Source organism: Pimephales promelas, chromosome 5 (genome assembly GCF_988280905.1).
Source record: "Pimephales promelas chromosome 5, fPimPro1.hap1.1, whole genome shotgun sequence".
Classification (NCBI taxonomy): Eukaryota; Metazoa; Chordata; class Actinopteri; order Cypriniformes; family Leuciscidae; genus Pimephales; species Pimephales promelas.
Window position 1 is genome coordinate 10,190,063 of NC_142773.1, and position 12,789 is coordinate 10,202,851.

The 12,789-nt window shown below is 36.3% G+C and overlaps 1 protein-coding gene and 1 long non-coding RNA gene across 3 annotated transcripts in view; one reads left to right on the forward strand and one right to left on the reverse strand.

Moving 5' to 3' along the window:
- snap47 (synaptosome associated protein 47) overlaps positions 1-12,789 on the reverse strand; it is a 253,313-nt gene that overhangs the window by 46,933 nt on the left and 193,591 nt on the right. The gene's annotated exons all lie outside the window — the stretch shown is intronic.
- On the forward strand, positions 9,040-11,938 carry LOC148981381 (uncharacterized). Of its 2 annotated transcripts, none has more exons than XR_016168484.1 (5): positions 9,040-9,353; positions 9,875-10,085; positions 10,553-10,707; positions 11,339-11,420; positions 11,556-11,938. It is a non-coding gene; the product is annotated as an uncharacterized LOC148981381 (long non-coding RNA). The 2 variants fall into 2 exon arrangements; XR_016168485.1 differs by having other exon boundaries at positions 9,922-10,085.

Consider the following 12,789-nt stretch of genomic DNA (forward strand, 5'->3'; position numbering starts at 1 on the left):
GAAAACTCTTGAAACTTTGCACACAGGTCAGATCCCACAGCCATCAGAGCCGGGCTGAAGATGGTACCTGGGTGTGGCAGGGGGGCTAGACAGCGCCCCCTGGAACGGGGTCCGAACACTTGGTCCATAAATCAAACACGCTTGCATGTAATATTATGAAACTCAGTACACATGTTGATCTCATCGTTTCATCTATACCTCACGCTCTTACTTTTTACCCCAGCCAAACAGGAAGTCGGCTATTGAGGTTTGTTTGTAAAACGCTCGCAATGGAATGTGCAATACTCCTCCTAGAGAATTCAAACACACGGCACGAAACTCGGTCAGCATGAAGTCAAGGCATTGAGGATGAAAGTTTGCGAGGGGATTTTTGATATCTCGAACGGTTTGGCCGTGGCGAGGAAACAAAATTATGGCGAGAAACGTGAAACAGGAAGTGTGTTATAACTTCAGCATACATTAACTGATCTTGATGAAACTTCAGCAGTGTGTTCACTGTAAGAGGCTGATTACATGGATGTGACTATTGTGAGTCAAAGTTATAGCGCCACCAACTGGCAGCAGGAAGTGTGTCACTTTCAAAATGCTTTGATATGACCCTCTTATTTTTAACCGATTTGCTTCAAACTTCATCTGTATAATGTAAAAATACAGCAGATGTAGACCTGTGAATGGATTCTTGATATCTTTGATACTGTTGCTGTGGCAACAAACAAACTTTAACATTCTTTTTTGATACTTTTGGGACTCTTAGCATGCTTGAAATTGCTTGAAACAGATAGATACAGATAGCTCGACAGATACATCACATTTATTAGCCAGTAGGCATGTGCAACTTTGGCAAAAGATTAAAGTAATGTCAAAAAAGTAAACACTAAAAGCCTCATATCTTCTAAAAATGTAATTATACATCATTTGTTTCTAAATTAAATTATACAAATATTATAATTAAAGCAGTTTTTCCCTTTTTTCATTTAAGAATTATGTTTACGTTCAAAAACAGCCAGGTTGTAAAATTCAGAAGAAGAAAAAATAATCTGAGTCATACGTAGTGCTATACTGCCCTCTTGTGTTCAATATCAGTTAGGCCTATTGTGTATATTCCCACCGGTTAATCAACGTGTGACTCCGCTGGGACTCGGGAACTTTTAAATCGCTTACTTAAAACCGAAAGTCAAAATACAGATGTCCGCACAAGACATTAATGTTGTGGAGTAGAGCAAGCATTTTAAATAAATTCCTATTAAGTAGGATTGAACTAAACAGAATGAACGTTCACTCTGTTCTGCTGGTTCCTCGCTGTTGGCGCGCACAGTTATGAATGCTTGTGCAGCCATGAGTTTTAGTTTAATTTTAAAATTAGCGCAATTTCGGGATTTGTATTATTTGAATTTATTTTTAAAAAACACAATGTTGAGTTTTATTGTAACACTGTTTAATCGCGCCCACGGTTATATTTTGTATATTATATATAATTATAATGTATTTCTGTATAAAATAATACTACAATAAAAAACACATTTGTGACCGACCTGATCCAGCAAAATTAGTCACAGTGACCCAAATTTAAAAATTGAGATTTTGATATTAATGGAAAGAGGACACTGTAAGCTTTCAAATGATACCTTGGTCATACCTTGAATGGTTGTAAAGATATACAGATTTGAATTCTGGTCGTCTGCCCTTTTTTTCCAATTGAAAACCTAAGAAAATCGCTTTTAAAGTTTTTTTGCCCGTTTTTTTTTTTTTTTTTTTTTTTTTTTTTTGATATCTTTCAAAATCCATAGCATTTTAAGGGATAAACTATTTATTTTATATAGCTTAATTTGACCAAATAGATTAACATATATAAATGCAATTTAACGAGGCTGAAACTCAACTTATTTTAATTTTTTTGAAATAAATAATTAAAAAGTCACTTTTACAAAAATGTTCTAAAATCAGAAAGATTGAAGAGGAGTCAGAGAGAAATTCAGTTTTCATACGGATTAGCCCACATAAGCAGAGAGCAGTCTGTTTTCTTTCATTTTGAATGGTTGTCTTTAAAAGTAGACATTTCAATATATATGTCTGTGAGGATACCTTATGCTGACTTTCGGTTCATGAGACAAGCTTCAGTTCACGTGCCGCGCGTCTCCGCGTCGTGATTAGGCCTAGCCTATTGTCTGCAATTTATTTCTTATTATTAAATCCTAGTAATTGGTTGATGAAACATTGATTTAAATTAAGATAATTATTTTAAAACGAAATTTACTTTAAAGAAAGGCTTTGTGCTTGCATGTTTAAGCTATGTGAAAGTTTTAGTGCTGCTTCCAGAGAACGGTCACGTTCGGATTGTTTTTCCTCATAAATGCGAACACGGAAAATAAAATAAAGATTTTATGTTCTGGAGAGAGTCAACCCTTCTTCATCCGGTGAGTATTACTTTTGGTTTGTGCAGTGTGGTTCACATAGGCCAATTTATTAAAATATTTAATTATCTGGGAATTGGATCTCCTCCATAATGCTGAAATTGCCCAATTTTAAAAAATTTAGTAATAATTTAAGTTTTGTGGTGTAAGTCTACGTATTTTATAATGTTAACTTCAAATAATACTAATAGTAATTTAAAGATGTTGTAGCTAGCATTGGGTCTGGACGTGAAGGATAACTTCGGGAGTTGAAGGGACGTGTCGGTGTCGTGGTTCTGTCTTCTCACACCGCGACACAGGTTCGTGGATCTGAGTGTCGCGATCGTTACAGCCTTACATAGGCTATATTCTTCTTGCAGATAAATATACTCACGCAGTTTAGGTTAGAAGCCTCCAGTGAGTTCAACGTTTCAGGGGATACCCGGGAAATGCTCAGAGGTGACGAGAGGAGTTGAGAAGAGCAATGTTTATTTCAGCTAATTTAAAGCTTTGACAACTTTAATCGTTATTTAAATACCTTTACTCAATTATCTCGACTACGAAACCCTGTGAGATTATTTTTGAATGTCTGTTCTTTGAAATTAGCAAAAAAAAAAAAAATTTTTTTTTTTTTTTTTTTTGTTATTTCATGGTTTTTCCACATAATCGGCCCATATCTTAAAATGGAAGGTTGCAACTTCCGACTCATTTCGCCAGAGCGGGTCACATTTGATTTTTATTTTTTAAACAATGTAATGTGTAACCTAAAAATAAACAGATTATTTGATAATATTTAAATCTGCATATTGTAGCCTAATATCTGCAGGGCAGCCTAGTCTTAATAAATGTATGCTTCATTTTTCATTAGTAAATTTGATCAATAAATTTAATAATTTAGAATAATAAGACACTATAGGGCTGTTACCCTAGGTAAGGCTGATCAAATTAAATCGGTTACACAATAATGTTACGAGATTGGTTTAACAGGAGTCAATTAAAAATCGCTGTAAAGAACGATACTTTTAAACATAACCCTAAATCACCATAAGGTGTCGCCAGATGACCGTCTTAATGAACGAGTCATGGATTCAAAATGCTGAATCATTCAGTAATGAGAAAACACATTGCTTTGAGATGCGCGATGGGTCGCTGTGATCTTTGTTTAACTATTTTCTCTGCTGAAACAGAAAAAAGTCAATATTGCATCTAAAAAGTCAATATTGCATCTAAAATGTAAGTGACTTGACTTGTGTGTGTGACTATGTTTGTTGTAGTGATAAGAGTTGCACCCTTGTTAAAGTTTAAGGCCTTGTGTTTTTGGATATATATATATCTTTCTTTCTTTTTTTTTCTTTTTTTACAAAATATGCATATAACCCATATATTTTAGATTTATTATTTGCTTTAAATTAAATTAAGATTGTATTTTTGGTAATTGAACCTGAATGAATTTAAAAATGAATGTGCTATATTTCAGATCATATATTTGTTTTTCTTAAAATTTGAACTAACTTTATTCTCAGCTGAATTATAAATATTTTATTTCTGTATGAATTAAAAACACATTTGATTTTTCTTTTTTAATCAATGTAGAATGTGTAACTGAAATATAAACAGATTAGGGCTCTGTTCGAGGACGACAAGTAACTAAAACCAATGCGACATGATGAATGTTTGTTTCCCAAACCATCTCAGAGTAACAGCTTACTTTTCTTTCTTACTATATTCTTTCTTACTATAAACTGTGCTGTAGAGCTTGCATCAGTCAAAGCAGGGTTACATTTTGCATGTCGTGCACAATAAACCTAAAGGCACCAGGGTGGCGGTGCCACCGGCTTCATATATATATGTATATATACAGTATATATATATATATATATATAGCTGTGATCCGCGATGAAGGGCCAAAGCCAGTGGCATGGCCACCCTGGTGCTTTTGGGTAACTAAGGAGCCGGGGTTGCGGTGCCACCGGCTTGGGCCCTTCATCGCTGCTCGCAGCTATATTTAGGGCCCAAGCCCTGAAAGGGCGAAGGCCCTATTGTTTTCCTAACGATTATTATTATTATTATTATTTATACGACTATTTGGGCACTTTTGGGGCCCTTAACATGCTCAAAAACTCTTGAAACTTTGCACACGGGTCAGAATCCGCGGCCATCAGGGCCGGGCTGAAGATGGTACCCGGGCGTGGCAGGGGGGCTAGACAGCGCCCCCTGGAACGTGGTCCGAAAACTTGGTCCATAAATCAAACACGCTTGCATGTAATAATATGAAACTCGGTGCACATATAGATCTCATCGTTCATATATACCTCAAACTATTACTTTTTACCCCAGCCCAACAGGAAGTCGGTTATTTAGGGTTGTTCATAAAACACTCGCAATGGAATTTGAAGTACTTCTCCTAGAGAATTGAAACACACGGCACGAAACTCGGTCAGCATGAAGTCAAGGCATTGAGGATGAAAGTTTGCGAGGGGATTTTTGATATCTTGAACGGTTTGGCCGTGGCGAGGAAACGAAATTATGGCGAGAATCGTGAAACAGGAAGTGTGTCACAACTTCAGCATACATTAACTGATCTTGATGAAACTTCAGCAGTTTGTTTGCTGTAAGAGGACGATCACATGGATGTGAATATTGTGAGTCAAAGTTATAGCGCCACCAACTGGCAGCAGGAAGTGTGTCACTTTCAAAATGCTTTGAAATCACCCTCTTATTTTTACCCGATTTGCTTCAAACTTAATCTGTATAATGTAAATACATAGCAGATAAGGACCTGTGAATGGATTCTTGATATCTTTGATACTGTTGCCGTGGCAACGCATCAAACTTTAAAATTCTTTTGTTTGATGATTTTGAGACTCTTAGCGGCTTTTGGGGCCCTTAACGGGTTTGAAAACTCTTGAAACTTTGCACACAGGTCAGATCCCACAGCCATCAGAGCCGGGCTGAAGATGGTACCTGGGTGTGGCAGGGGGGCTAGACAGCGCCCCCTGGAACGGGGTCCGAAAACTTGGTCCATAAATCAAACACGCTTGAATGTAATAATATGAAACTCGGTACACATGTTGATCTCATCGTTTCATCTATACCTCACACTCTTACTTTTTACCCCAATCCAACAGGAAGTCGGCTATTGAGGTTTGTTTGTAAAACGCTCGCAATGGAATGTGCAATACTCCTCCTAGAGAATTCAAACACACGGCACGAAACTCGGTCAGCATGAAGTCAAGGCATTGAGGATGAAAGTTTGCGAGGGGATTTTTGATATCTCGAACGGTTTGGCCGTGGCGAGGAAACGAAATTATGGTGAGAAACGTGAAACAGGAAGTGTGTTATAACTTCAGCATACATTAACTGATCTTGATGAAACTTCAGCAGCGTGTTCGCTGTAAGAGGACGATCACATGGATGTGACTATTGTGAGTCAAAGTTATAGCGCCACCAACTGGCAGCAGGAAGTGTGTCACTTTCAAAATGCTTTGATATCACCCTTTTATTTTTACCCGATTTGCTTCAAACTTCATCTGTATAATGTAAACATACGGCAGATGTAGACCTGTGAATGGATTCTTGATATCTTTGAAACTGTTGCCGTGGCGATGCATCAAACTTTACCATTCTTTTAGGATGCTTTTGAGACCCTTAGAATGCTTGAAATTGCATGAAACTCAACAGACACATCACATTTATTAGCCAGTGGACACGTGCAAAGTTTCAGAAACGGGCGTGGTGAGGGCTCAGTAGCGCCACCTTTTGACAAAAGTGGGGTTGTTAGTTTTATCTACAGTTACAAAAATCGGTATGTATATTGTACTCCTCGAGCCGGACAACTTTCTAATTGACACTCATTAGCTAGGACCCACAGAAAGTCAGATATCTTTATTTGAATGTAGAGAAAATCTTAGAATTTTGCCAGTCTCTCAGTGTCTCTCTGTGTGAGTGAGAGGAGGGGCGCCTGTCAGGTTAATTTTAACCCTTTATTTGCTGTGTGCGACTTCTCTGGCATTTTCGGGGGCCTTAACATCCTCTAAAACTCTTGAAACTTTGCACACGGGTCAGAACCCATGGCCATCAGGGCCGGGCTGAAGCTGGTCATCGGGCGTGGCAGGGCGGCTCGACAGCGCCCCCTGGACTGGGATTCGAACATTTGTCCATAAATCAAACACACTTGCGTGAATTAATATGAAACTCGGTACAATTATAGATCACATCAGGCCAAACAACTTTCGTGCTCTAAGTTTTACGACAATTAAAATGGAAGTTGAGAATTATGGGTTGTTTGAATAGTTGTCCTAGGAGAAATACATCAAATTACAACGCATGTGTTTACCAATCACAACCAAACTCGGTGTGCAGGAAGTCAAGACATTGAGGATGAAAGTTTGTGAGGGGATTTTTGATATCTCAAACGGTTTGGCCGTGGCGAGGAAACGAAATTATGGCGAGAAACGTGAAACAGGAAGTGTGTTATAACTTCAGCATACATTAACATATCTTGATGAACCTTCATCAGTGTGTTCGCTGTAAGAGGACGATCACATGGATGTGACTATTTCGAGTCAAAGTTATAGCGCCGCCAACTGGCAGCAGGAAGTGTGTCACTTTCAAAATGTTTTGAAATCAACCTCTTATTTTTAACCGATTTGCTTCAAACTTCATCTGTATAATGTAAATACATGGCAGATGAAGACCTGCTTGAAACTCAACAGATACATCACATTTATTAGCCAATAGACATGTGCAACTATGGCAAAAGATTAAAGTAATGTCAAAAAAGCAAACACTAAAAGCCTCATATCTTCTAAAAATGTAATTATACATCATTTGTTTCTAAATTAAATTATACAAATATTATAACTTCCCCAATTTTTCCTTTTTTTCATTTAAGAATTGTGTTTACGTTCAAAAACAGCCAGAATTGTTGTAAAATTCATAAAAATAATTCATTCATTCAAAAATAATAATCTGAGTCATACGTAGTGCTATACTGCCCTCTTGTGTTCAATATCAGGTAGGCCTATTGTGTATATTCCCACCGGTTAATCAACGTGTGACTCCGCTGGGACTTGGGAGCTTTTAAATCGCTTACTTAAAACCGAAAGTCAAAATACGGATGTCCGCACAAGACATTAATGGTGTGGAGTAGAGCGAGCATTTTAAATAAATTCCTATTAAGTAGGATTGAACTAAACAGAAAGAATGTTCACTCTGTTCTGCTGGTTCCTCGCTGGTGGATCATATGATTACTTTGTCATAATATATGACAAAAATGCTATTATAAACCATATTAATAATAGATAATACACATTGCTCTTATTTTTGAAAAACACATTCATGAAAAACAAGATAACAAAAATCATAAAAAAATATGGCCATGGCTGCTATAATTGTTTGAAATGCATAGGACAGATGTTTAATGACGCAGCAACATATAATTGAAAGGCAATTAATAATCTGTCATTACGTCACTGCATTATGATATTACGGCTCTAATACGGTGCAGCACAAAGCGCTTATGTGCATCCCGAGCGGAGAATGATGTGCTTGAAGCCACATGAAGTTACAGCGCATTGAGTCCATATTGAAAAGTTCAAAGCACAAAGGAAATACATATTTATGAACAGTGTATTATACATTATCTATCTATGCAATAGTTTATTGAGCCTTTTCTTTTAAAGGTTTTAAATTTCAGTTACTGTGTGCGTGAAGAACAATTATAGTGCTCTGACTCTAGTGTTGTGATCTAACCGACAGCGTCCGACACCCGGTAGAAAGTAACACGATTAAGTTACAGCAATAAAGTCCAGCAAGAAAAAGTTTCTTCATTCGAAAATATAGACCTTTAGACCTTTATCTTAAAGATCCAGTATAATAGGATTAACATTCAATCATCTTGAAGATCGTTTCATCATTGACTGTAACCGAATGTGACGTGCTGTTTGAATGCTGAATGGAGAATGACTGACAGGCGCAGAGAGGGAAAAGTTTGTGTTCTTGAATTTAATTATTTAAATATTAATTTCTATATCACATAATAGCTTCAGAACACTAATAATACAGTACACAAAAACTTTATGGTACTTTAGAAAGTTTTTGTGCCTTTGTGCCTAACATAGAATAGTATATGCACAATATAGAATTTGAATCAGCCTCGTCAAAGATGGCAGTGTCAGAGCCTATACCGATCCTGAGTATCTAATCGGCGCACTTCTTTTCAACAGTCAAATTGAAATTGAAATTGAAATTGCTTGAAACTCAACAGATACATCAAATTTATTAGCCAGTAGACATGTGCAAAGTTTCAGAAACGGGCATTGTGCAAGGACTAAATAGCGCCACCTTTTGACAAAAGTGGGGTTGTTATTTTTATCTACAGTTACAAAAATCGCTATATACATTGTACTCCTCAAGCCGGACAACTTTCTAATACATAGTCATTAGCTCGGACCAAGAGGAAGTCAGATATTTTGGTTTGAATATGGTGAGCCTCTCTCTGAGCCTACGTCCCTGTATGGCAAGCCCTTTTAACATTTAAAAGCTAAGTTTGCCTGTCCGGAATTAACATTGTAGATATCAACAACGTCTTTCTGTCTATTCGTAATTACATTTTGGATAGTTTGTATTATCATTTAAGATATCTGCACTCTAAGAAATGAAGCATGCGTGTAGTTTAATTTAAATACTAGTTTTATGGTAAAATTACTAAAAGTATTATGTTTATGCAGTAAAAATAAGCGAGTTTCATAGCATTAAATTAATAGTATAATATTTCAAGTCAACAAAATGTCACAGATTTAAACCAACGTAACCAGATCATTTTAAACCAACTAGCGGTTGAAGATTGTCCCAAAGCGCTTTCCGTACATTCAATCTCGCACATGATGCACGAGAAGATAATAGCATTTTCCACCTGTCCTTGGGCAACTTTTGAATCCATTATCATCCATAAACTATTTGGTAAGTAGAATGTTTTTTTTTTGTAATATATTTTACAATTTTACATTTGTGACAACAGATGATGTTTTTTGCGCTTAGCTGTAAACTTGTGCCCAACCCTGCTCCTGCCGATCGACTGTCCTGCACAGTTCATCTCCAATTCTAATCAAACACACCTGCCTTGAATTTTCAAGTGATCCTGAAGACCTTAATTGGTTGCTTCAGGTGTGTTTGATTAGGTTTTAAACTGTGCAGGACAGTCGATCGGCAGGAGCATGCACACCTTTTAAAACGATCTCTTGCTAGCTTAATTTACACAGCATTAGCATGTATCCTTGTCATAGTAAGTGTGTTAGAAGTGGAAATAGTGAGAATTTGGTGTGTTTTTTTTTAGTTTAGTTGTAATTTAGCTTTAAACTTTTTTATTGACATTTAACTTTAGCTTAACATAACACGTGGCCTAGATATATTATTTTTTAATGTTTTTTTTAGCTCCAGTAGGCTATAGTATTAAACTAATATTGTTTTTGTTGTTTTTTAAGCTCTTTATTAAATAAGTGCTGCTGTCTGTCTGTTATGCCTGAGGAAGAAAGGAAAGCACTGATATTGGAGGTGAAAAAGAAGAACAATCAACAGCTAATCAAAAGTAAAATGGAAAGAACCTTTGCCTATAGAAGACAGGAAGTCGTTAAAGATATGCCCTTCATAGCAGAGTTCAAAAACAGATGGCCAGCCCTGTTTTCTGAGAGCCAGGTAAAGTATTATTCATCATCTGTATTTAATTTAAATATGTGTAATTAATGTCTAAATACTGTATTAGGGTATTAATTTTAAACAAATGAGTAATATTTAATTGACAAAGGTTTGGAGGCAATGTCGTAAGAATCCATGCATATGGTTGTTCTGCTCTATATTAGGCCTACAATGCACATTACACAAACATTCATATAAAATGGTTACAGATAGCCCACATTGAACCTCCAACTAAAAACATTTAGCCAAAAGCAAACTCATGTTCCCTTCCAGGGGTGTCAAACTCAAAGTTACAGAGAGGGCCAAAATTAAGAACTGGTACTGTTATGCTGTCTTAATATTATTATTATGGCCACGCCAGCGCCACTATCGAGGCAAACTGGATATAATTGTACCACGGCCAGATGTAGCCCACAGAGTTTGACATATTTTGTTTTAACTTGAGTTTGTGTTTTAATACGTTTCAGGTAAATGCAGAATTCACCCTCATCACCACAGCCCCCTGTTCTCAACCTTTATGTCCCGACTGGATCATTACTCCAACCAGCCATTGAGGGTATTCAAAAAGAAGGGGGGAAAAGCAAGACGCGATATCGACGTAATCATTGCGGAAATGGACAAGGTATGTGTTTTGGGTGTATTTTGGGCTCTGACACTGGGGGTTTAACATTTAATCTAAACATAATTACTACATTAAAACTAATTACTCTAAATATGACTTGCTATTACAAATACAAAATTCTATGATTTGTACAAATAGAGGTATTTCTGTAAATGTTTTTAATTTACGAAAAGGATGCTTTATATTCTGTGCAGATTTATCATGAAATGTCAGTTGTACATCTGTAATTCTGCTTGTGAAATGTTGAATCTGCTTTTCTGAATTGCCTGATGCAATTGTTCATTTGTCCATTCAATTGCGTATATTTTAGTTCAAACTGAACAATACTGCCTCCTTCAATGTGTCAATGGTATAAGCTTGAGAAACACTTGAGGTATCTGTGTAAATTAGGGCTTGCTAAATAGTGAAATTATTTTCTCAAAATAACATCCTTAAATGGAATGAGTGTGTATATCACGCAGTTGACAAATTAATGACAAATAAACTACAGATTTACAATTGATATTTAATTAAAATTGCATAAATCAATTAATTAAAAACTTGGTAGAATAAGGTCATAATAGATTTGTCAATGTGATAATGGCAGTTTCCTCAAATAAAATGTTCAAAATCAGTTGTTGGTTTCCCACAGAATCCCAGTGTTGAAGTACGACGGACTGAAATGAAAAGCCTGGCAGCCTTATTAAGGAGCACTGAGCACTGAGATGAGAGAGGTATCCATCAACTCATCTTAGTTAAGGGAATAACATAGTTTAATATAAAAAAATGGTGGAATGTTCAACATCTTTTTAGTTTGTTACTAGTGTCAAATATGCATAATTAATAATGGGTCTCTTTGTTTGTCATAGGCTATCGAGGATATTGGTATTGATGCAATGACGGAAATGGAGAAACTGGCTTTGGGTCTCTATGTTGTTCGACATGATGGAGCAGATGCTACAGATCCACCTGAGGATGTTGGCATCGTCATTGAAGGCTGCACAGTGCTGCGAGATCTGAGAGAGGTTACAAATGGATGTGCAGTTCTGTTTGGCTTGATCTACTGTTTAAACTTGAGCTATCCCATGGAGCTGCGATACTTTCGAATTTCTTCAGGAAGTGTTAATGGAAATGGATGGATGGGAACAAGCTCTCCACTAAAGTGCAGGTCCTCAAAAACAAACTGCATAAGTAAAATCACCTGCACCAGGCAAGACTGGACCTGGCCTTTTGTTGACTGCTGCTTTATTTTTGGACTGCTGCTGGACGAGGTAAAGCTGTGATCAATAATGTTTGGAATAAGCAGACAAGACTGTAGTTGATTAATTTAAATTAGTCTATTTGCATTTTATGTGTATTTATGTTGGTGTCTTCAATTTTATTTGTACACTTTGCATTTGTAAGTTTTGCTTACTTTGCATAATTGTGTCAGTCATGACAGTGCCAGCTATAGTAATGCACATTGAAGATCAAAATTACTTTGACTAATATTTCAAAACCAAAGGTGAATAAAGTTAAAGTGACTTGGTATTTTTATTAACAGTTTATATTATTGATCTGTGTTGTATATTTCATGTTATCATTGTGAAGCTGCTTTGATACAATCTGTATTGTAAAATGCGCTATATAAATAAATTTGACTTGACTTAACAGCAACTAAGTTCTAGTCATTAAGTACAATCAACACAAATGGACTACATAGCTAAGCTTCTGTTTAATAAATTTAACTTAATCAGGTCATGTTAGTTCAAGCTATAGTCATTAAATGCAAGGCAATAATTTACATTTATTCAAAATAATTGTGCATTGTTCCATTTAATTAACACAGTTATGAACGATTTACTTAAAACATTATGTTAGGATTAATTGTATATTACCCTTTCCATTTAAGCAACTAAGTTTTGTGGGACCGGTTGACATAACTTTATTAATTAAATACAACATCTTATTTTTTAGAGTGTGTAACATAATTGTGACTAGTCGAAATGACAGAGTATGGCAAGCCGTTTTAACATTTAATCATAAAAGGGCCAAAGCATTCGGCACCGCCACCCGGGTGCATTTAGGTAACTAAAGGAACCGGGGTGGCGGTGCCACCGGCTT